We start from the raw sequence: 25768 nt of genomic DNA on the forward strand, positions 1-25768 counted from the left end.
CGTGTGTGTGTGTGTGGGGGGGGGGGGATATATGTGTATTGAGAGTGTGGGGAGTGAGTTGGAGGGTGGGGTGGGCTGCTTTTAACTATGTAAAGCACTTTGTGCTACATTTTTTTTTTTTGTATGAAAAGTGCTTTATAAATAAAGATTGATTGATTGATAAATAAAGTTTCCCAGGTACTTAAATTTAATAATCGAAATTTTAATCATATATGTAATAATTTACATATGAATGTTGCAAAAACTTACTTTTACTCAATGATCATCTCTCATATGGACTATTGTTTGACGTCCTGGTCACTTGCTTGTCCAACAACACTTAAAACTATTGAAAACATTTATAAAAGAAGTTTAAAACTACTTGACAAAAAACCGACTTCCCACCACCACTGTCATGTGTTAAAAAAACAAATTACTGAACTTCAATAACTTAGTGAAACTTAAAAGAGTGTGTTTAATATATAAAGTCTTATACTCCCTTGCTCCACCACCACTAAAGCAGTTCATTAGGCATAAAGAAAGCTCAGACAGGACCACTCGAGCTACAATCCGAGGAGGCTTGTTTATACCCCACAGACGGACAGCATTTGGGCAGAACGTCCTCTCTGTTAAGGGTGGCCATCTGTGGAACAGTCTTCCTCAACCCATTAGAGCAGGGGTGTCAAACTCAAATACACAGTGGGCCAAAATTCAAAACTGGAACAAAGTCGCGGGCTAACGCTAATGTTTATTGAAAAAAAAAATCTTCCTCTAGATATGAGAATGAATCTTTTCTTATGGACTCAAACAAGTTTTGCTGAAAAACTGAATATGGAACAAGCAAAGCTTAATACTAAACAATATATATATTAACTGTATAATACCAGTAGGCCAGCTCTAATAGTAATTTGGTATGGCTTCGCGGGCCAAATGTAATTAGGCTGCGGGCCAAATTTGGCCAGAGTTTGACACCTATGCATTAGAGAATGCTCTATTGGTCTATTTTTTATGCTTAAGGACAACAGATGGAAATTAGCTTTTGGCTATAATCTGGCATGTTTACATTCATGTAATTTTTTTTTTTTTTTTAACATTTATGTTCATTAACATGCACTGTCCTAAATAAATAAAATAAAATTTCGAGCATTGGTGACACAACTATGATTCTACTTGGTCTTCTTGTCTAATTGATCACAACATTAGATATATTGCCAGTCTATGTGGTTGTTATCCAAGGTGCTCTTGTTTTTGTTAGAAATGAACACATTTTTGCTACCAAAAACTATTATGAACAACTTTTGATGCTTTAACAGTGTGATAAGTTTAACTCAATCCCAAAAGGATTTATTTCTCTCTAACCTGTATCATGTTTTAGTTTAATACTCCACGCTTTGTAGCTACCAAGAAAAAGCAACACTTCATGATGAGTTCATTTACTGACATGGATAAAATGAAAATTATGTTATACAGTCTTTTCTGATAATTTTGATACAAAGACAAGATAACCACACACTGGAGACAAATAATTACTTAATAATAAGTACATTAAGCTGTAGGAATAAGTACTAAAGTACAAAATGTACTACATTTGTATGTTTGTGTCTATTTAAGTAGCCTCAAATAACTGTGAATGAACTGTATCCCTGAGATGAAAATATAAATCAAGGGCCTGGGACATGGTAGATGGGAATTCCAAGCTTGATTCCTCCATTATTATTGTGCACAAATCAAACACTTGCACATCACATGGGACTGAACTAACAAAAGTGCAGCTATTTTTACACAAGGTCAAATCTTCTGTTAGTGGAACGAGACAGTCTTCTGCACCCTAAAGGTGAGGGGCCATGTGCATGAATTTGTTTACAGGTGCACAGTGGGAGAATATGTGAGGTTTCAATTTACTTACAAATATATATGGGAGGTTTCGCACAGGGCAGCGTGTCTGAAACGAGACAGAGGGAGAGAGGGCAATTAGCAAGCTGTGCTGCCTGAAGTGGGATGTGACTGTACTGTGGAGTATGAAGAGAGCTTACTTGGAGCCGGAGTGAGCGTAGCTGCGGGGAGAGGCCATAATGGTCCAGTGTGTCGGGGAGCAGAGAGGAGAACCTCCCTCTGAGCGAGGCAGCCGATAGCAGTGCATAGCAAGGCAGGCAGGCGGGTGGTTTTTCTTTTTCCCCAAGGACCCAGGTGATTAAACTGCTGCCTCTGACTGCCGGTGTTGTGCCAAAAAGTGATCGCCTGCTAAAAGATGATTTCCAATGTTTTTGTGTGTTTTTTATGTGTAATATCGGGGCAACCGTGGCTCAGGGGGTTTGGAATCGCATCTGTAACCGGAAGGTCGCCGGTTCGATCCATGGGCTCTCTGTCCTGGTCGTTGTGTCCCTGGGCAAGACACTTTACCCTACTTGTCTACTGGTGTTGGCCAGAGGGGCCGATGGCGCAATATGGCAGTCTCGCTTCTGTCAGTCTGCCCCAGGGCAGCTGTGGCTACAACTGTAGCTTGCCTCCACCAGTGAATGAATAGTGGTATTGTAAAGCGCTATATAAATCCAATCCATTATTATTATTAATATCTTCACATATGTTGTGTTACGAGCTCAAAATTGGGGATGGAGACAAGAGAAAAACCATAATAACAACACTGGTCCGGTCGGGTTGAGTCAAACGATGATTCTAATGAACACACACGTGGGAGATGGACACTGTATGCAGACAGCCTCAGATCTCAAAATGGTGGAGCATTGCTCAAACTCTTATAGCCTCTGGTTCTTCCATCTTATCATAAAAGCCAAAACATTCACATGCTTTTCTCTCACACGGCGCCTAAGCTACGACCTTGGCTCCCCGTTTATCTGCTCCTGCTGAGATGGGGCAGAAAACTCCAGTATATTCTGTTCTCTTCTAATCAGACAAATAAAGCGATGACTCTCTGCGAACAGTATTCCTTATAACTCAGCAGTATAATGCATCATAAACAATATCATTCATTCACAATAAATCAGCAGTTTACTGTAATGATTTTTGTCATATCGTAAGACGATTTGTTTTGTTTGTTCCGCTGTTGTACGGCACTACGTTGCCTGGCGGAAGGGCATGTGATCAGACACACAGTATCGGGGTTTAAGAGTGGTATGTTGGTCACATGTCCATCCGCCAGGAAACATAGTGCCGTACAAGTAGCGCGAAAAACAAACTTCAAAGTAGCGCTACGCGTTCAGCGGGAGTCGTGGATGGTGTGCGGCAATAAACTTGCGAAAAGCAAGTTATGCTCAACTCCACCGGTGGAATCTGACAGCGTGGCAAAGTGTGAAAACATCCATCCATCCACCTGAGCCTAAAAGGTAGTCTGAATCTATTTTTCTGGTGTGCTGTAGGTTATTGTTATGTACTACATTTGTTAGTCGTTTATGAAGCACAGTACATGTTTCGTACTTGTAATTACCGCTACTTGTACATATACCTAGAAAGTTGTGCAAATATGTGCCCATAACTTGTTTTTCAAAATATTAATAAAAGGGGTGTGTCTCCAAACAGCCATCTCTTTCCTGACAATTCGCTTTGTGCATATTCTCTTACATATGATAAGTCAACATTGAAACACCTGCGGCTTTTAGTCAGGTGCGGCTAATGTATGTACAAAACTGGATTTTCCCCTGATTTTAGCTTGTGCGGCTAATATTCAGGTGCGCTCTGTAGTCCGGGAAATACGGTACATTATAACTAATCTGGTCCTTTTTGTCCATTTAAAATAGAGGTGTTGAACTCCAGGCCTCGAGGGGCTGTGTCCCTGCAGGTTTTGGATGTGTCCTTGATCCAACACAGCTGATTTAAATGGCTAAATTACCTCCTCAACATGTCTTGAAGTTCTCCAGAAACCGGAGAATGAACCAATCATTTGATTCAGGTGTGTTGACCCAGGGTGAGATCTAAAACCTCTGATTTAAAATGCTGTACAAAAGGCAGGCTCTCATCAACAAATACGCGTAGATTGTTTAACTTAATAGACTACTCATGCAGTAAAATCATTGAAACCATAATTTTGACTCCTGATGCAAAAAAGGGCGTTTGAAAGAGTTAACTGCAAATTTCTATTTGCAACCTTACACAAATTTGGTTTTGGAAACTCTTTCATAAGCTGGTTAAAAATATTATATAATTCCCCAACAGCTTGTGTCAGAACAAATGACCCGACATCCTCCAGCTTCTGTCTCCTAAGGGGCACCAGGGAGGGATGCCCACTCTCCCCTTCATTGTTTGCAATTTTTATTGAGCCACTAGCAGCAGCAATTAGACAGGCTACAACAATTAAGGGCATAAAATGTAAGACCGTAGAACATAAAAGCAGGCTTTATGCGGATGATGTGTTGCATATTTCTAAATTCCTTTGGAAAGATACAGAAGGGTTGCATTGTTGTACTTTGTCATGTTTCTCAGGTCTTTGTCTGAATTTCTTATGAACATTACTTGTCATGTTCTTATGTTGTTGCTAAGGATTGTCTTATTGCACTGGAGTCACACTGGGTTAAATTTTTACACTTGGGTTATAAGGGGTATTTATTATTTTCTTCATTATTGTATTTATGGGTTGTATGGAAGCCCCAAACGCAATTTCATTGTTCCTGACAATGACAATAAATACTTAAATCTAAATCTAATGAAGGTCACATCAGGAGCTTTTCTCAAACACATTTCCAATCGGTTTATTTTTTACAAGAAGTGTAGCTCATACAATGGTATAAATGTATTATTTGCGATACTTTATAAAGATGAAACTCTAAAGATTTGAGTTCATGCACATTGTGAAACAAGAATCTAAATATTTGTGTCACAATGCAGGCTATTGTGCACACAACACATTGTGGGGTAAGAGTAATGATCGGAATGGGGCGGTGATTGAGGAATTGATGGAGCTAAAGATTTATGTGTGTTTGAATGATGGAGGTGGGACTAGGGTCAATGTTAGGACGGGGGTCGAATCATCAATTGATCTTACACTAGTGTCGGACTCTTTGGCAGGCATTTGTTCATGGGAGATATTAAAAGGGACTACTTTAGGGAGTGACCATTATTATATTATGATAAAGGTAGAGCTGGGTGTTGAGAAAATGGATATGAGTGGTGTCCAGAAGTGGTGTTTCAGTGGTGCTGATTGGGATACATTTAGATTAATTAGTGATCAGGAAGTGCAAAGGATCGATGTGAATGTTGAGGTGGATGATTTAAATGATTCTATTTGTAAGGCAGTATTGGAGGCGGCAGGTAGGGCAATAAAGAAGAAGGAAGGTACAAGGGAAAAGAGGATTGTACCTTGGTTTACAAAGGAGTGTGAGGATGTGATTAGATATCGAAATATGGCTTTTAAAATTTTAAAGAGGAATCACAATTTTCAGAATCTTGTTGGATACCGAAAGTTACAAGCTAAAGTAAGGCTAACCATTAAAAAAGCAAAGAGGGATTTCTGGAGAGGTTTTTGTAACTCAGTTGGGAGGGAGACCAAAATACACAGTGTGTGATCGATGATTAGAAGGATGAATGGCATAAAAAGGGAGTATGGGTATCCAATTATGAGGGATGGAGAAGTAACAGCGGATAAAGATGAGGACAAGGTTAACATGTTGGCAAAAGCGTTTGTCAAAATCCATAGTTCAGGCAATGTTGGTGAAGAAGGGCGAAGAGGCAGAGAATTGACAGTCACAGAAAATAGAGATGTATTGGGTATGGTAGAAGAAGAAGTTGATCTATGGACTCAGACAGAGCCCCAGGCCCTGGTGTGGTGTAGATGGCCTCAAACAGCAGCACAGATCCTGGTGTGGTGTAGTTTGCCTCAGCAAGTAGCACAGGCCCTGGTGTGGTGTAGATGGCCTCAGCCAGAAGCACATGCCCTGGTGTGGTGAAGATGGCCTCAGAGAGAGCCACAGACCCTGGTGTTTTGTAGTTGGCCTCAGCGTGCAGCACAGCCCCTGGTGTGGTGTAGTTGGCCACAGCCAGAAGCACAGGCCCTGGTGTGGTGTAGGTTGCCTCAGCAATAAGCACAGGCACTGTTGTGCTATAGATGGACTCAGACAGAGCCCTGGCCCTGGTGTGGTGTAGATGGCTTCAGCCAGCAGCAAACGCCCTTGTGTGGTGTAGGTTGCCTCAGCAAGAAGCACAGGCCATGATGTCATGTAGTTGGCCTCAACCAGGAGCACAGGCCCTGGTGTGGTGTAGATGGCCTCAGACAGAGCCACAGACTCTGGTGTTTTGTAGTTGGCCTCAGCCTTGGTGTGGTGTAGTTGGCCTCAGCCAGAAGCACAGGCCCTGGTGTGGCGTAGGTTGCCTCAGCAATAAGCACAGGCACTGTTGTGCTGTAGATGGACTCAGACAGAGCCACAGGCACTGGTGTGATGAAGATGGCTTCAGCCAGAGCCAAAGGCCCTGGTGTGTTGTAGTTGGCCTCAACCAGCAGCAATCGCCCTTGTGTGGTGTAGATGGCCATCAGATCTTGTTCTTTTACAAAGTTATTCGTGGACCGGCATCCTTTCCTTAATAAGGTGCGGCAAGGTGATAATATCACTCATCTGGAAGAAATTCCAACAATTTCAAAATATCACATTTGTTACAAAACATCTCAAAAGCATTTCATCTTTTGGATTATAGTACATCTAGAAGTGCTTTGTCGGTACATTTTTTTTTTTTGTTTTCATATCACTCAGTGCTCGGTTGTGAAAAATCATCAAAGTTACAATTTTCGCTGCAGTACCGCTGGTTTCAGGAGGGCGCCAGCGCTCCATGGAACACCAACTTGGAATGGGAAATTATATTTGGAATTGCCGATCCCTTTATTCATTTGGATATATTTGCACGTCACACTTGGACTTTAGATTCCTGCATTGATGGATGTGCCATTTGGAAGTTCACTTTTTATTCTTACATTAATACGTCTGATACAGCAATTAACTGTTCTTTCCTATATTTTTGGATGTTTCAAATGTATTTCAAAAGATGAATAAATTCCATAGAATAACTGTATGTTTTTGTGGTTATTTAATAAAAACTTTTTATGAATACCTTGACAGCATTACACTAATTACATGTAAGCAAGGAAATAATGGGAACTGCGGGAACTGAACACAGTTTATTTAAATTAATAGTTTGTCTAATTTCTTAGATAAGCCAAGGTGACAGGCATATCTATTTGATCTGTGTGATCTGAAGATTAGTACACGATAGGTGGAAAGAACCAAACAAACAGTGGCAGAAAAACAACATCTAAAATAGAAATAGAATAGACAATATTCACAGGAAATCGTATTCCATATATATATCGGGACTTATAAATGCAATGCTTTGCACCTCTGGTATGCAGACAGACATTATGGTGAGAGTTTTGAGTTGACATTATTGATAAGGAATTTGAATGCAGTTTTATTTACCCATCCCACTTTGCTTGTTATTGTATTGTATTTTGCGATTAGATTAGATTAGATTTGGAATTTGGAATTTCTTGTTATATGTAAAATTGTATTTATTTAAATTTTTACTTTTTAATTATTTTACTTGCATTTTTTAAATCACTTTTATATTTAAATATATTTAAATGTTCATTTGCTATTTATCTAGGGATTGAAGAGTAACGCAATTTCTATTCTCCGTATGTCCTGTACATGTGGAAGAATCGACAAATAAAGTTGACTTTGACTTTGACTTTTGAACTACTGTTAACGGATGTCATTAAATTGACCTCACCTGTTTCCCATCATCATTGTCCTGTTTATTTAAGCCCTCAGTTTCACTCAGTTTCTTGTCTCGTCACCGTCAACTCCTAATGTGTGTTTCCAATCCAGCTCAGTCATTCAGTTCAGCTTAGTTTAGCCTTTTATGTTCAGTTCATCTAACCACTATAATAAACACTGTAAACTTTCTCAGCCATCCTATGTTTGGGTCCTCTCTTCTTCCATCCATTTTAGCTCTGGGTTTGCCACTTATCTGTACTCTAATTTTGATAATTGCACAGTACCAATTGGCAACTATTTTCAATGATGTAAATATGTAAAAAAAAAATAGTGTGCTTCTGTTCTATGTCCTGTCCTGTTTTTTTTTTTTTTATATATGTCTTTTTGCTGTTGTTACAACCAAATTTCCCCTTGTGGGACAATTAAAGGATACTCTACATATGTGATGAAAAGAGTTCCAATCAGCCCATAGATGAAAAAGGCATTTTTATCAAAGTTGGGGATTAAAGATGGTTTTACCTTTTTACAAGTAGCTTGAAACATTATTTATATGATACAAGGATCAAGAAGTGGTCAATTTAAGATCAATTCAGAATTCAAGATGAATTTGATGATTAGAATATCGGATCTTCCTTTCGGAATGGTTGTAAATCATGATGTTATGGCATAGTATATGGTTTTTAATCTTTTTATCCAATACTTTACAGGTGTGGTGAAAAGCATTCCTGAAAAAACTCAGTTCACAGTGTCATTGAAATTAAAGTTTGTAATTCATATAATTTATACTTATCAGGGGCAGCTGCTATCACGCTGACATATGTTACGAGACCACATCATCAGATAATTGTCTGCTGGACTGAATGAGTAAGCAAAGGTTATAATCCTTTTAGATTAGGAGATAGACAGTGGGGAGTCAGGTAGGTGAATCATTCAGCAGTCTAATGTAATGTAAATCAGTTTAACAAATGCAATAGTTATCACCTTCTTCTAATTCAGGAGAGTAATGCAAACTAAGACTACATAATAATTCACAATCTTTAATTAGGGGTATAACATGGCATAAAATAATATTATAATCTCACACTGTTGTGTGTGCCTTCGCTCCGCTCTTGTGGGGGGGGGGGGGGGGGGGGACTTTTTCGCTTTATTTTGACCACGAAAATGGCGCATCAGGCCAAAATCCTTTCCACGCCCACCCCTGTGACATCACGCTCCAAAGCCATATGGTAACTAATGTTATAAAAATGCTCCGCCCCTAATGAGCATTTGAGCAGCCAATCATAATCATCTATGTCATGTGATCATGAGTAAGGCAGCGGATTTTTCTACTGAAAGTTTCGAAGCACCATGGATGACGAATTTGAAGGTACCAGCTCTCAGGTATGAAGCTAACTTTCAAAAGTTACATGAATATAAACAGGTACCTTGTCAGGGGTTTCTTTGTTTGTTTTTGTTTGTTTGTTTTTTTTAACCCTGTCCTGTCTGGCAGGTATATTGCAATCAGACTTGTGATCTGAATGCAGGGCTCTAGAGTGCGACCAATTTGGTCGCAAATGTGACCAAATTTTTCAGTGGTGCGACTAAAAATAAATATTTCGTCGTGCAACCAACTATTCTGGTAACAAAAAAAATATCTCTGCAACTCTCGGTGTGGTCAACAACAGACACACATTATGCCCCTATCGTGGACTAAACCAATCAGAGATAGTCACCGGCGGGACCTCTCTGATTCACAGATATCACAGAGCGGACCCCACGCATCAGAATCAGCTTTGTCTTTCTCGGCTTTCTCACCCGACAGCCCGAACACGGACACACTGTCGGAGCTGTCGGGTCCGTTCTGTGTTTACGTCTGTTTTGCGCTGATTCTGAGCTGCAGGTTTTGTTTCTCTCCAACCAAAATTCGCCGAGCCAGCAGCAAAAGAAGCAGCAAACTACGCTTAACATTTGATCAATGTCGTCATGAATTCCCTCTGACTTTTGCTGTTTTGCTTCCACCACGATAAAAATCACACTTCGTGCAGAGCTCTCTCTTCAGGAACAGTTTCCCGTCTCAAATCTCTGTTTTCGGCATTATTCATTCGCTTGTTACCCATCAGTCTACCGTTGTTTACAGCGCTGTCTTTTTCTTTTTTCACTTAAATGACCTCGGACAAGAAAGCCTAATTTCTGCTGTTCAATACTGAAGAAATTTAAACTTCTTAAAATTATGCAAAATTGCAGAATTTTGCAGAATATTTTTAAGGTTATCTGCTATAAAAAGCCAGACCAGGAAAATCTTCTTCATGTTTTTCTGTGTTTTATTCTCAGTTACTTTCACACAAAGGCATGTGCTGTGATGTTCACAATTCTGATGAAGTCTCACATGTATTAGTACTGATAAATGATCAGAACTATAATATTTCTGACTGCCTGAGGCTAAATTGAATCAAATCAGGACTTTGAGAACTGGAATTGAATGGATTATAGAAATCAGTGATGATACCCAGCCCTAGTGAGCAGCCTAGGCCTGAGAGAAGTGGATATAGCTGTGGGTAATAAGAAAAGATGAAAAGAACTATTGATAACTTTTTTGTTAAGGCCTGATCTGTCTGAAATTCATAGCCAGTGATCTGACACGGTGCCATCAATCTTTGAATGCTGAAAAAGCACAGTGTATCCAGGAAACACATTATATGCTGCAATAAATGCACTGCCCAAGTGTCCCCTCTCCCCACTGCCTTTCAGCAACAGACAGCAGCAAACAGGTCGTCAGAGGAGGCCGAGATGATGATTAAGTTTAACATTTTCTACAATATTGACAAAGCACTTTAAGCACAAGTTTGTTAATTAATAATTTAGAAATGAATATTGTTTGTATGGACTTCCCCCCCCTGTGATGGACCAAGTTGAAAAACAGGAGGAGTCCCAGGAATTATTAGAGAAATATACTTTTCATTTATTTAACCCCAAAAAATTATATTTACAAAAGCAATAAATGTTGAGCTCATAAAAGAGGTCAAAGAAACAAAACTGAACACAGGCAAAGACTGCAAACTTAACAAACCAAATGACTGCCCAAACATACATAATTGACCTAAACATGAAATGACATACAAGGGTATATTTAATGGCTGATCAGACCATTGTGACACATGAGGGGTAACAAACAAAACACAATCATAAATCACAAACAATGCAGTACAATCTAGTTTGTTAATAAACTAAACACTAAAGAAGAAAATCAAAAAACCCCATTAAACCCTAAACTCAAATATTTAATTAAATACAAATACTTTGTAAAGAAAACACACATTCCCCCCCTTCAGCAGGAAGTGGTGGTGTGGTCCAATTATCTTCCTTCATATTTAATGGTTTCAAACCCTGGCTACCATCTTTTGTCCAGCAACTCCCAGGGATGATGGCAGGTAAGAAATAAAAAGACAAAGGTTAGTCAGAAAGCAAAGAAATGAAGTAGTATGAATTAGAGATGGCACGATACCACTTTTTTATGTCCGATACCGATATGTTAAATTTGGATATCTGCCGATACCGATATGAATCCGATATAGTGTTTTTTAATCAACAAAACAGTTTTTTTAAATATCTTGCTGCATTTTGTATAAGTTCATACTCAAGTTTAAAACAACAACTACACTAAAGCTATTCTGTTATACCTGTATGCAAAAACAATATTTCATAGTTCAGCAATACTGATCAATCTAATAAACTTAAACCTACACCATCCTCCCTATTCTGGTATTTTAAAGAGTACTTAGCGTAAATATTAAGCAACCTAACTAATAGGATTCCAACTCCCAGCAACAACAAAAATAAATAAATAAAAAATAGGGAACCACCCCTCACGCTCCACCTCATGATGCTTAATCGACGTAATCAACCTTAATTTGATGCAGTGTGAAAAAAAATGCACAGAAATCAATTATTTTTCAAGAAATATTAAATAGATTCAACATCTTTCTTCAACAAAATTGCAGACTCCACAGATGGTACCTTCCCAAAGGAAAAAGTACTATAGCTTACTAGGGTATACACTCAACAAAAATATAAACGCAACACCTTTGTTACTGCTCCCATTCCCCATGGGATGGACGTAGAGACCTAAAATTCATTCCAGATACACAATATAACCATCCCTCCCAAACAGTGGTCACAAATCAGTCCAAATGTGTGGTAGTGGGCACATCTGCTATATTGAGATAATCCATCCCACCTCACAGGTGTGCCACATCAGGATGCTGATCTGACATCATGAGTAGTGCACAGGTGTACCTCAGACTGCCCACAACAAAAGGCCACCCTGGAATGTGCAGTTTTGTCTCACAGCAAAATGCCACAGATGCCACAAGCAATGAGGGAGCGTGCAATTGGCATGCTGACAGCAGGAATGTCAACCAGATCTGTCGCCCGTGCATTGAATGTTCATTTCTCAACCATAAGCCGTCTCCACAGGCGTTTCAGAGAATATGGCAGCACATCCAACCGGCCTCACAACCGCAGACCTCGTGTAACCACACCAACCCAGGACCTCCACATCCAGCAGGTTCACCTCCAAGATCGTCTGAGACCAGCCACCCAGACAGCTGCTGGAACAATTGGTTTGCACAACAAAACAATTTCTGCACAAACTGTCAGAAACCGTCTCAGGGACGCTCAACTGCATGCCCGTCGTCCTCATCGGGGTCTTGACCTGACTCCAGCTCGTCGCCGTAACAGACTTGTGTGGGCAACTGCTCACATTCGATGGCGTCTGGCACGTTGGAGAGGTGTGCGCTTCACGGATGAATCATGGTTCACATTGTTCAGGGCAGATGGCAGCTGAGAATGTCCCAGTTCTTGCATGGCCAGCATACTCACCGGACATGTCACCCATTGAGCATGTTCGGGATGTGCTTGACCGGCGTATACGACAGCGTGTACCAGTTCCTACGAATATCCAACAACCTCGCACAGCCATTGAAGTGGAGTGGACCAACATTCCACAGGCCACAATTGACAATCTGATAGACTCCATGCGACGATGTGTTGCACTGCATGAGGCAAATGGTGGTCACACCAGATACTGACCGGTTCTGGGTCCCCAGACCCCCAATAGCGCAAAAAACTGCACATTCCAGGGTGGCCTTTTGTTGTGGGCAGTCTGAGGTACACCTGTGCACTACTCATGATGTCAGATCAGCATCCTGATGTGGCACACCTGTGAGGTGGGATGGATTATCTCAATATTCTTGAGATACCCCAATATTCAGCAATTTCCTAATGTTGTAAACCTCAACATCTGGCAATAAACCCCATTCTGATTCTGATTCTGAATATAGCAGATGTGCCCACTACCACACATTTGGACTGATTTGTGACCACTGTTTGGGAGGGATGGTTATATTGTGTATCTGGAATGAATTTTAGATCTCTACGTCCATCCCATGGGGAATGGGAGCCGTAACAAAGGTGTTGCGTTTATATTTTTGTTGAGTGTATATTAGACTTAATAGTCACTATATACAGTAATTGACTTCAATTCCTTTTACATCAAATTAAAACTTTGGGTGTCAGATAATTATTTATTAAAAGCTAGACATTTTAAATGAGAATAAGAAAGAAAAGTATGTCTTTGTGCCCCCTTTTCCCTGTTAATGCCCTATCGGCCCCCCTGGCTAAACTTTGCTAGATCCGCCCCTGCACAGTTACCAGCGTCAGCTACGTAGAAAAAGATCCTGGTGTAGAAAGTAATATTAAATACATTCTAACAACAGCTTATCAAGCTTAAACGTGCTGCTGTTGTTCAGCCGCTGGTTTCCTCTTTCTGGTGCAAAGTGGGCCAAAAACAAACAAGAGAGACGTACTGGCGACAGAAAAGCTGATCAGCTGATCATTAAGCAGTTTCATGATTGAAGTAGCATCAAGAAGAGGCAGTCGCTTGTTAAGCTTAACGCAGGAATGCTTTACAAACATTCAGAGATGGACTTACACACTTGCTGTACTTCTCTCGGGATAACTTTGTCGGAGATGAAATGCCGGGTTGCTAACGAAGCTCCAAATGCTATCCAGACCACTGACAGGTCCTGTATGGCAAGCCATTAGAGCCAAAATTCACCACTTTCCTAACCCGTTTGGTTAAGAAATGGCGTAAAAAACGCCGTTTAATTATTCAAAACGCCCAAAAAAAACGGCGTTCTGTTCCGACAAACGCCGCTTTTTCCGCCACTCGGATGGCGCCCTGAACGCACCATCCGAGTGACGTAAAAAGCGGCGTTCATAGACAGACGGAAACGCAGTTTTTTACGCTACTCGGCACAAAACGCCGTTTTTATGCATCTTTGAACGGCGTTTTTTACGGCGTTCTCTGCCAGCTGTAACGGCGTTTAAAACGGCGTTTTATTGAAATTATGCAGGGCACTCCCCATGGTTCCCTCATCCAATTACTTTCAACTCATTTCACCCAATCAAAGAAGAGGAAGTGCAGACCACACTAATGCATCACCGATTCACCTTGCTGCTAAATGATTGCCTATTCAGTACCAGTGCTTGTCACAGTATTCACTTGTATTATAATCCCACTATGCATTTTGATGTGTTTAAGGCATGATCGAGCAAACAAACGACAGAATACTTTTTCTGAAACCTTAACTGTGTTACCTGTTATGGCAGCTAACAGGTAATGAGCAGAGCTAGCTCTGCTCATTTCTGAGCTTCTTTCTTATTTTCCTCTTTACTTCTCTTAACCTTTAACTTATGTTTTAGCAATCAGATCCTGCCATCTTGCATTACCGCTTCGCGCTAGTTATGTTGACTTTTCTCTTCTTTTGTCTCCACTTTTTTCACCCGTGTTTGGACACTCGGCGCATGGCTCCTTTGTTTACATTAGGGATCAGCTGTTAGCGCTGCGCCCTGCAGCTGCGCTACCGGCAGACAGACCCTACATCCCCAGTGAGGGAAGAAACGGGGGTGATGTCTCCCGAGGACACCTCACACACCATCTCTCCTTCCTGTAATCACTTTAAATGTGAGATCGCTCCCTGATATGATTGAGGAGCCAATGACGCTAACCCGGTCACAGTGGCAGTATCCCGGCACTGCCCGGTACTCCCTCTGTGAGTAGGCTGCCCGGCTTCCAGCTGCTGCGGGCGGACAAGACGAGAGACAGCGGTGAGAGGAAAGGAGGGGGGCTGGCAGTGTTTGTTAAAGACGGTTGTGGTATCTCTGGGCACATCGCTGTGAAAGAACAACTCTGCAACACAGACATTGCGCTATTAGCCGTTAGCATCCGTGGAGGTAGCCTGTGACTCTCTGTGGTCCGCAGACTGCAAACGCAATCTCCGAGAGCTCTTCTTCTAATATCAGGGGACTTTAATCATGTCTCGCTGGACTCCACACTGCCCACCTTCACCCAGTATGTGACCTGCCCCACCGTAGGCAATAAAACATTGTACTTAATGTATGCCAATGAAAAAGTGGCATACAGTTCATCACCTCCCCCTGCCCAGGGAAGATCCGATCGTAACCGAGTGCGTCTTGTCCCTGTGTGCAGCCCTTACTGTGCAGGGAGCCACTAATCACCCACGCAGTGCAGAGATGGTCCGCAGAGGGCATATAAATAAATAATAAAAGCAAGTAAATGACAGTATGCTCTTTTTTCTTTTCGAAATAAGTGGAGACATTAACTTTGATTAAAATTCTTTCCCCCGCCATCTCCCTCCTAAGTGGTTAAACTGTCACACTGCTAGACTGCAACTGCACTCTTTGGTATCAACTTCTGTAATCCTGTAATTTCTGTGTAAAAGAATTAGATTGTGTATTATATTGTTAGTTTATACACCTGTGTGCGTGTGTATTTATGTATGTCCATACACATATATGGATTGTGTTTTACTTTTTTGTGCTTGAAAGACGCCCTCAAATGGAACCAAATTCCTTGTATGTGTCTTAGCAGGGCAGGATTGCTTTGAGTAATTATTATTATTATTTTTTAATACAATGCTTTGCATTGTATCCTTGCCCAAGGATATTTGGCATGCAGCCAGGAGGCAGCCTGGGATCGAACCACCGACCTTCTGATTAGTGGCTGACCTGCTCTGCCACCTGAGCTACAGCCACCCCAGAAACTTACTTTGCTTATAGAGCGCTATTTTGAAACACAGCCTGGGGTGATAATGCACTCATAGCCTGACTCGAGCACAACAGGCAAATTGTTCAGAAGAAAATGGGAAAAATGTTGAAACTGGGAGTGATAGAAGAGTAACACATTGTGTAGTGTTTCCTCATAATTCTTGTAGGGAACAAAGATGCGTCTATATAATCTATAATTGTTAATCAGTTCTTGATAATCCCCTTTCCGAAACACAGACTAATCAGTGATTACTACCACCTGGACTATTGAGTCTTGTACTAAATTAATCTGGATTAAGTTAAAACCACTAGTGCTAGGGTGACTTAACCAAACTCAGATTGCCTATAAAACATGGGGTGGAATCAAATTAGCTATACCAATGGCTGCAGAAAAGTGACAGTGGTCAAACAACATCATTGAGCATGACAAAACACTTTTGAAGACAGCAGTCTCCAGATACCTCATCATTGAAGACAAACGACACACATCTATTGTGGAGAAAATTCGGTTCAAATCAATTTTATTTATATAGCGGCAAATCACCACAACATTCGCCTCAAGGCACTTTATATTGTAAGGTAGACCCTACAATAATACATACAGATGTAAACCCAACAATCATATGACCCCCTATGAGCAAGCACTGTGGCCAAAGTGGGAAGGAAAAACTCTCTTTTGACAGGAAGAAACCTCTGGCTGAACCAGGCTCAGGGAGGGACGGGGCCATCTTCTGCGACCGGTTGGGCTGAGAGAAGGAAGACAGGATAAAGACAGAAGAGAGAAAGAGATTAATAACAGATATGATTCAATGCAGAGAGGTCTATTAATACATAGTGAGTGAGAAAGGTGACTGAAGAAGAAATGCTCAATGCCTCATTGGAATCCCTCAGCAGCCTACACCTACAGCAGCATGACTAAGGGAGGATTCAGGGTCACCTGATCCAGCCTTAACTATATGCTTTAGCAAAAAGGAAAGTTTTAAGCCTAAACTTTAAAGTAGAGATAGTGTCTGTCTCCAAAATCCAAACTGGTTCCACAGAAGAGGGGCCTGAAAAGTTATGGCTCTTCCTCCCATTCTACTTGTAAAATACTCTAGGAGCAACAAGTAAGCCTGCAGTGCGAGAGCAAAGTGCTCTAATAGGGTGATATGGTACTACAAAGTCATTAAGATAAGACGTGGGGCTGATTATTTAAGACCTTGTATGTGAGGAGCAGGATTTTGAATTCAATTCTGGATTTAACAGGGAGTCGATGAAGAGAAGCCAGTACTGGAGAAATATGCTCTCTCTTTCTAGTCCCCGTCAGTACTCTTGCTGCAGCATTTTGGATTAAATGAAGACTTTTCAGGCAGTTTTTAGAACATCCTGATAATAATGAATTACAGTAGTCCAGCCTAGATGTAATGAATTCATGAACTAGTTTTCCAGCGTCGTGCTGAGACAGGATATTTCTAGAGATGTTGCGCAAATGAAAGAAAGCAGTCCTATATATTTGTTTAATATGTGCATTGAAGGACATATCCTGGTCAAAAATTACTTCACGGTTCCTCACAGTGTTACTGGAGGCCAAGGTAATGCCATACAGAGTAAGAATCTGGTTAGATACCATATTTCTAAAATGTTCAGGGCTGAATAACCTCAGTTTTATCTGAATTTAGAAGCAGAAAATTAGAGGTCATCCAGGTCTGCCCTGGGACAAACTTGTTGGACTTACAACAGATGGAGCACCCGCAATGTGTGGTGAAAAAAGTGAACTATTTGGCAGGATTCGAGTAAAAGATGCAGGATGTGAAGTGTACGGGTGAGTTAACAGCATATCACTGCATCATACACCAGCAAACGCTGTGTAGTAAAGTCCTAAAAATGGAGCATGTAATGAGTACTGTAACGCAAAAAGGTCAATTGTATTCTAGCTAAAGGTTTAAATTAGAGATGGCACGATACCACTTTTTTTTTATGTCCGATACCGATATCATAAATTTTGATATCTGCCGATACTGATATGAATCCGATATAGTGTGTTTTTTAATCAATAAAACTGTTTTTTATTATCTTGCTGCATTTTGTATAAGTTCATACTCAAGTTTAAATAAACAAAACACTAAAGCTATTCTGTTATACCTGTATGTAAAAAATACAACAAAATATTTCATAGTTCAGCAATAGTGATCAATCTAATAAACTTAAACCTACTCCATCCTCCCTATTCTGGTATTTAGACTTAACAGTTACTATATACAGTAATGGACTTCTATATATTTTACGCAAGATTAAAACTATGGGTGTAAGATTCAGATAATTATTTATTAAAAGCTAGACATTTTAAATGAGAACAAGAAAGAAAAGTATGTCTTTGTGCCCCCTTTTCCCTGTTCATGCCCTATCGGCCCCCTGGCTAAACTAGATCCGCCCCTGCACAGTTACCAGCCGTCAGCTGCATAGAAAAGGATCCTGGTGTAGAAAGTAATATTAAATAAATTCTAACAACAGCTTATCAAGGTTAAACGTGCTGCTGTTGTTCAGCCGCTGGTTTCCTCTTTCTGGTGCAAAGTGGGCCAAAAATATATTTATTTATGACTTTTAACCATTATTTCAAATTCAAATAATCCTGTTTGAAATATTGATTCAACTTATAGAATCAAATTTCTGCTAGCTGTTTTCTGTTGCAAAGAAATCTAGTACAATAATATTTAAATTTACATATATTTTTTCACATTTTCAATGCCAATTTTGTGTAATATCGGAGTTTTCCACTACCCGTGAATGCCTCTTTCTTTACGTCTCCGGCTCACTCCTGCATCTCCGTCCACTTTCTCACCGATCACTGCCGGTGTTCCAGATCTACTGGCGTTTAGATCAACTGGCGTTGGTCGAACAGATATGTGGCAGTCTTGCGTTTCAGGAGCTGCTACCGACAAACCAGCGGAAAAAAAAAAAAAAAGCCAAATGTGTCATCTGTGACACTTGTGAGGTTATCTCAAACACACTCTGTCAGCCTCGATGCTGTTGAACAACAAAATGTTTAAAAATGTCGCGAGTTTACCTGGTGATATCTTCATGGGCGACGCGATCGCGAAAACAGCAAACAATTAACACCACGCCGATGTTGTAAACGATCGGGAGACTCTTGTCGTCGTTATCGTACCCCTCGAACGTTTTATTTCTCCGGTTTCAGCGTTTTTGCTTCACAACTACAGCGTGCAGTTTACTTTGTGCACTAACATGGACTCAAATCAACCAGCGTCACCTCTGACCAAGTGCCACAGCCTACAGCCAGATCAACTTGTGACACACATCTGCACGACGTTTGAATTCGTTTCATGCACATTTGTACCTTTCAATTGTGTCTGTTTGTGCGTCATGCAAATAAACCTTTGAAATGAATGAAATGACACTAATATTTCACTAGTGTTGTAACATCACATGTTGTTAGCGTAGTCTGCCTGTGTCTTTTCTCCGCGAACAAACATTTTAGAGTTGGTTGTACAGTCTGCATAAGTGTGGTCAATCTAATAAACATTTGTAAGGAGATGGCAGTTACTGTGAATGTACAGCAGGTGATTAGTAATAAACAGTCAGACAATGACTCTGACAATCTCTTTCAATCTTGCAGATTGAATGCACTTTCTGCGGAAAGTGGTACCACACAGTGTGTGTGGACTTCCCCTGTGCAGAAGGCGACTACAAATGTTGTGGGTGCTAAATAAACAGAAAAAAAGTGATCCCTGTTGTCTTTGCTTACTGATTGTTTTTAGTGTTGACAATCCACATTGCTGGGATTGCATCTTTCAACATATTTGTGGGTAGATTTGGATGTACCAGGGGTTAGTGCAGCCACTCAGCCTCTACTCAATGTGATCATAGCAGCAGGTGCAGATGTGTCACAAGTTAATCTAGTAGTAGGCTATGGTACTATGGCGTTATTTTTGTGCCACTATTCTGAGCGCACGTAAAAAAAAAATTGAGCGCACGTAAGAAAAAGTTTGCAGGTGCAAATGATGTATTTTGAGGAGAAATTTATTTTGAGCAAAGAAAAGCTGAATTTGAGCGAACAAAACTAATTCCTGCATGCAAAAAATGTATTTCAGTGTTTGCTATTATCCACACACACACACACACACACACACAGGCAGCCCCTCTCGCTCAGTTTTTGCATTTGCGCTCGCTCGCAATGTGTCGCTCGCGCTCTCAACATTTCTGCCCATGCGTGCTCAACTCTCTTTCTCTACGCCGTTATATTTGTCCCACAAAACCAGCCAATCACAGACTGGCCCATCGCGTATAGGTGTAACGGAGTAACAGCCAATCAAATCGCAGCTTTTCAGCCAGTGTAAAAAGAAATATTTTTTTTCCACTGAACCGTCTCAGCGCAGGTTCGAGTCCTGGTTGGGACAAAGCCTGTGTTACATTATCAAAAGATAAACACCATTTTTAATTTAGTTAATGTGGATAAAATTTATTTTTCACTTTGCTTTTTCTTATTATTTGATTATCATTCTATTTATATCATAGTGTTTTGGCCTGTGGAGTATTATGTACCAATACTGTGTAAAGGAATATCTTTTATTTATATTTATGTATTATTCACATTATTTTATTGTACAATGCTTTGGTGCCACGGGCTTTTAGCATGCCTCAATGTCTCACACATTCATGTTGCTAACGGAAGGTATCTCAGGAAGCTGGAAGCAGGCATTCACACGGGAAAAGTTCATCTTTTGTCTTGTTTATATCTATTCATTTTCCAGCACAAACTCAGCACTGACATCATTACTTTATTCCAGTTATGCTCTTGCCTGCCTTCACCGAGCATGCCAGCCTCCACTCTGCATGCTTTAAATCTGTTGCTCTTCTGCTTCTGCCATTCTGCGTTTCAGATCCTCAGCTATGCAGCCCGCCTCCTCTCCTTTCTCCTCCTCACCGTGGTCACTCAGAACCCTGTCCCAGCTTCCATCTTCATCACTACCAGCATTTTGACTCTGGGGTGTGGCTTGTGCAAAATCCTGTCACTGCTGAGATTTCTTCTGCTATGATGGGTCATTGGAATTTAACTGCCTAACAGTTACATTTATTTCTGTATCTCAATAAATCATGTTCAGTATATCCACATGATCTCTCATGATCAACAGTTTCTCCCCCATTTCCGTTTTTCTTCCACCCATCTTTGTCTCTCTGCCTTGTAGAAAGGAGACTCCTGAAACTCCTTCCAGGTCATCTCCTTGGCCATGCCCTTGTCCCTGTACAGAGAATGCACTTTTGAAGGGCAGTAGATATATTTCCCTGCCACTCCAGGGAAGCCTGTGTGAACATGTGGGCTATTTGGGCCCTGTTTCAGATCCATGTGGCAGAACCTGTAGAGGCGGCCTGTTTGTTGGGTTTCTGGCCTTTTCCTCTTTTTCTCCATCCTTTCCTCTGACCTCTTCCTGGTAGCATCCAGTTCCCTTTGGAAAAAGTCTGTCTGGGCAAATTCCTCAAAGGGCATTTTAGGGTCAGTGATTCCCTCAGCAGCATAAGTTTGATGCACCTTGTTGGAACAATAGAAATAGCGCACAGGCCCTCTCTGGTAAAAATAATGGACGGTGGATCCATCTGTCTCATATTGAGACTTGGGCTGTCCACAGGCAAGACAAGTCTTTGTCTGCCTTTTTTTCCCCTCAGTCTGCTGCTGCTGCTGCTGCTGCTGCTGCGGCTGCTGCTGCTGCTGCTGCGGCTGCTGCTGCTGCTGCCTTTCTAAGATGCCCTCCACAATCTTCTCTATTGAGACTTGTGTCAGTGGTGTAGACAGGGCAGGAGGAGGCGGGTTAAAGACGGCAGGCTCTACGGTGACTACAGGGACACTAGTTGTTTCACTGCCTTCAGTTAAAGACTGCCACAGCTGCTGAGTCTCCAGAAGTTTTTCTGGGCTTATGTTCAAAGATGAATTGGTGTTGAGAAGTTTTGCCAAGTGCTTCACATACCGGGATATGTGCGCCTTGGATGTGGGATGCAGCAGGCTGTTGGGATCATTAGCAGAGCAATGGACCATGTCTGCATGATCTTGATCCACAAGCTTCAGCATGTCCTTCTTCCCATGGTACTTTTGCAACAGATCATGTATTGCCTCTTTCATGGGTCGTGGCCAGCGTGTGTGGTCCAGCACAAAAACCCATCCACCTGTTTTTATAGGTCCAGTGCGAGCACTCCTTGGTGAGGCCCGCAGCGGCAGAGGTAGAGCTTCAGAGATTTCTGGGAAACAATAGTAATAGTTACTCATATATCATGTAATGAACTAATAATAATAACTTACATATTAATAATAATAATAATAATAATAATAATAATAATAATAATAATTACACGGAATTATTTAACAATACCATTATGTTAACTTACCCATGACTGTTGTATTTATTTAGTTATTTATTTATTTATTTAGGACAGTGCATGTTAATGAACATAAATGTAAAAAAATAAATTACATGCCAGATTATAGCCAAAGGCTAATTTCCATCTGTTGTCCTTAAACATAAAAAAATAGACATAATAATTCATAAAAATTCATCATTCATTCATAATAAAAACTCCATCACCAAACTTACATACACACACCATTCTGTTCCCAAATAAAACATTAAAACTATACAGCTCATACATGATCACACACTTGATTTGTCTATAACCAGTTTTTAACCTTTGCCTTAAACAAATTGAATGTCGAGCATTCTCTTATGGGTTGAGGAAGACTGTTCCACAGCTGGCCACCCTTAACAGAGAGGACGTTCTGCCCAAATGCTGTCCGTCTGTGGGGTATAAACAAGCCTCCTCGGATTGTAGCTCGAGTGGTCCTGTCTGAGCTTTCTTTATGCCTAATGAACTGCTTTAGTGGTGGTGGAGCAAGGGAGTATAAGACTTTATATATTAAACACACTCTTTTAAGTTTCACTAAGTTATTGAAGTTCAGTAATTTGTTTTTTTAACACATGACAGTGGTGGTGGGAAGTCGGTTTTTTGTCAAGTAGTTTTAAACTTCTTTTATAAATGTTTTCAATAGTTTTAAGTGTTGTTGGACAAGCAAGTGACCAGGACGTCAAACAATAGTCCATATGAGAGATGATCATTGAGTAAAAATAAGTTTTTGTAGGTTGCTGGGTGTCTTCTGATGCTAACTCCTACTTTAAAAGTGCACCAGAGAAAGGGTGGGTGACAGGTGGTGCTGGGTGCGGAGGATGCCACACCAAGCGGTGCCAGGCTGGAGAAGGGTCCCGCTGCTGGAACCTGAAGTTGGGCAGCCACAGGTTTTGGAACAGAGGATGGGGGCTGAAGGGCAGCTGGTTCATCTTTTCTCAGAGTTTTGTGTTTGTCCCAGTTCAGAGGGACTGGACGGCAGCCTGGCTCTCTGTATTCAAGCCCAAATTGCTCTCCAGTGTCTCTGTCAGAGAGGTGAAGTGCAGTGTACTTCTCCTGACCAGTCACTCTTCTGGAGGCTGCATTCAACTCCACCACTAGAGCTGGATCAAAAACACAAGGTAGCATGACACCTGGCTGCTTAAGGTCCACCAGTCTTTGGTAGTTCCATCGTGCCACCCCTGTCATGCCCTGGGCCTGGAATAGTTCAGTGGAAACGTGAGTCCCGGTGAGCCACTGGGCCTGGTGGAAATGATAACCCTCCTGCTGTGAAGTGCCTCGGACAGGAATCCAGATGGGGACCTTGGCACCTTCACCAGGGACATGGTTAAGCTGAAGAGTCCCACCGTACCTAAACATTACACCCTCTGAGAGTTCAGGGTCACTTAGGCAGCCACGCAGAATGTGCACTGCGTCACGTCTTCAGCATGGATGGCTTGAAGAGTGGGACGTTGTTGGGGTCTGTGGCCAGGTGAAAATGGTTCAGGACCTTTTCCACTCTGTTCAGCAGCTCAGTGGGTTGTGGTATTTGGATCCTGCAGTGCTCCCTTATGTGTTGCTTTGTGGGATTAGCAGGATGGATGCCACAGAACTTATAAGCATCCTGGAGCCTCTTCAGGTCTGCCTGATCAACCACTGAGAATGCCGCAGAGAGAAGCTGGCAGAAAGTGCTGAACAGAGGAAGATGCTCAGAGGTACACTCCCGCAAAAATCGCCTCAGGCAGTGGAACAGGTCCAGTTTTACAATAATGTTCTTGTTGTAGTGGGTTCGAGAGGCACAGCTGTTTGCCACTGGTCCAGATGTGGCCGCAGCAACAACAGCAGGAGTGGTTTTCCAGGCATCCCACGATAGATTTTCGACAGGGATGCAGTCTGGGATCTTAAATGGAGCACAGCAATCCCTAAATGTAAGAAATACAAATACATGTAAGTATATGGAATATTATGTGTGTGCATCAAATTGATCTGAAAAAGAAAAACTCAGTTTTTCCAGACAGATTAGCAGTTTGAATGACAACGATGATTACGGTTTTTACCTGTCCACCCAGTGGTAGCCGGCCTTTTCCACTCCTGCATCACTGTACCTCTTGGCCATTCCCTGGTACATGGGCTCCAAGGACCTTTCTGTCTCATACTGAACCATGACCCACGAAACAATCAGCCAGTTTTCATTCATTATGGAATAACTGGACATGACCCCAGATGCCAGCATGACTTTTCGTGCCACCTTCCTGATGTGGTCAGACCTGGAAATGTGGCCAAAAGTGCCCTGGTGGCGTTTGGATATGGCTGGATGTTGACGTCGGAATTCGTCGAGCAGGCAGTCAGTCAGGTAATGGCTGGACACAGAGACGCCACACCAGGCATGTGGGTCTTCATAAGACCTGAACTCCTGTGCCTTATTTTCCTTCCTCAGGAACTGCCCAATGGTCCTCTGTGCATGAGCTCCTGCCTCAGAATCCCAGACCGATCCTGTGGCATGGAGGTACGTCAGGTGAGCTCGCTCGTACTTGAGGTGCATGAGTTCATTTATTTGGTTTGCCATGTCTGTTGGAGATTTGCCAGTCCTCCTGAGCTCATCCATAACAGACTTGCAGATGGCCTTTTTGTATGTAAGAAAAGCAGGGAGAAGGTTGGTAAACCTTTTGGGCAGTTTCTCCAGCCATCGTGGATTGTCAGCAAACCAGTTCCTGCGACAAGCCCTGCAGCAGAGTCGTGAGGACGGGATGTAATACTGACCACTGGTGCCAACAATTACACGTGTCCTGCCCACACCAGCAGAGACCACTTGTGAACGAAAGCAACCATGGAGACATGGCAAGATATAATTGTTTCTTAACCTGACCATGATAGCACTCTCAGGTTTCCAAATAAAGAAGGGGTGGAGCTGGAAGAAATTTGGGGATAGAAGGTCAGCCACTGTATCTATGATCACAGGCTGTGGAGGGAGACGCCAGAGTGAAACTGCATTCACTGCGTGACGCACTGGTCGAGACCCAGGCCACAGTCCAAGGTCCTGAAGCTCAGTCTTCATCCACAGCTTCTGGTGCGGAGAACAATTCCAGCTGCTGAGGTCGTGCTCATAACCAGCCAGTGGAACTGGAACAGCTGGCTGAGCTGAGATTGAAACATAAATATTTGACAAAACAGTGTTACTCTTACATTGTTTCTGTTGGAATACACAGAAGAAGAAAAAAAGACACACTGTATACGCTCACCATGACAACATGAAAAAAATGGGGAGGACAAACAAACCTGGAACATAAGGTCAGTGGGAGAAACTCAGAGATGGCAGATGAGGAAGACTGGACAGAGAGACGCAGAGGAACATAGTGAATGAACATAGAGGACCGACACAGGTAGGGCTGATAAAAACACTCAAACACTAAGCACAAGAACCAAACCCTAAGAACTAATACCAAAATCAGAATTAACACAAAACCAGTGTTGAGAAGGTTACTTTTAAAATGTATTCCATTACAGAATACAGATTACATGCCCCAAAATGTATTCTGTAACGTATTCCGTTACTCAATGAGAGTAACGTATTCTGAATACTTTGGATTACTTAATATATTATCATGCTG

At 41.6% G+C, this 25768-nt stretch overlaps 1 pseudogene; it reads right to left on the reverse strand.

Annotated features, from left to right (window-relative positions):
* Positions 1-21391: 21391 nt before the first annotated feature.
* On the reverse strand, positions 21392-25230 carry LOC147329710 (uncharacterized; annotated as a pseudogene).
* Between the last annotated feature and the right edge of the window lie 538 nt (positions 25231-25768).

This window comes from Aulonocara sp. 'chitande type north' Nkhata Bay, linkage group LG5, assembly GCF_057382095.1.
Source record: "Aulonocara sp. 'chitande type north' Nkhata Bay isolate Kocher_YH1m ecotype deep benthic linkage group LG5, A_spYH_male_GT1.1, whole genome shotgun sequence".
NCBI lineage: Eukaryota > Metazoa > Chordata > Actinopteri > Cichliformes > Cichlidae > Aulonocara > Aulonocara sp. 'chitande type north' Nkhata Bay.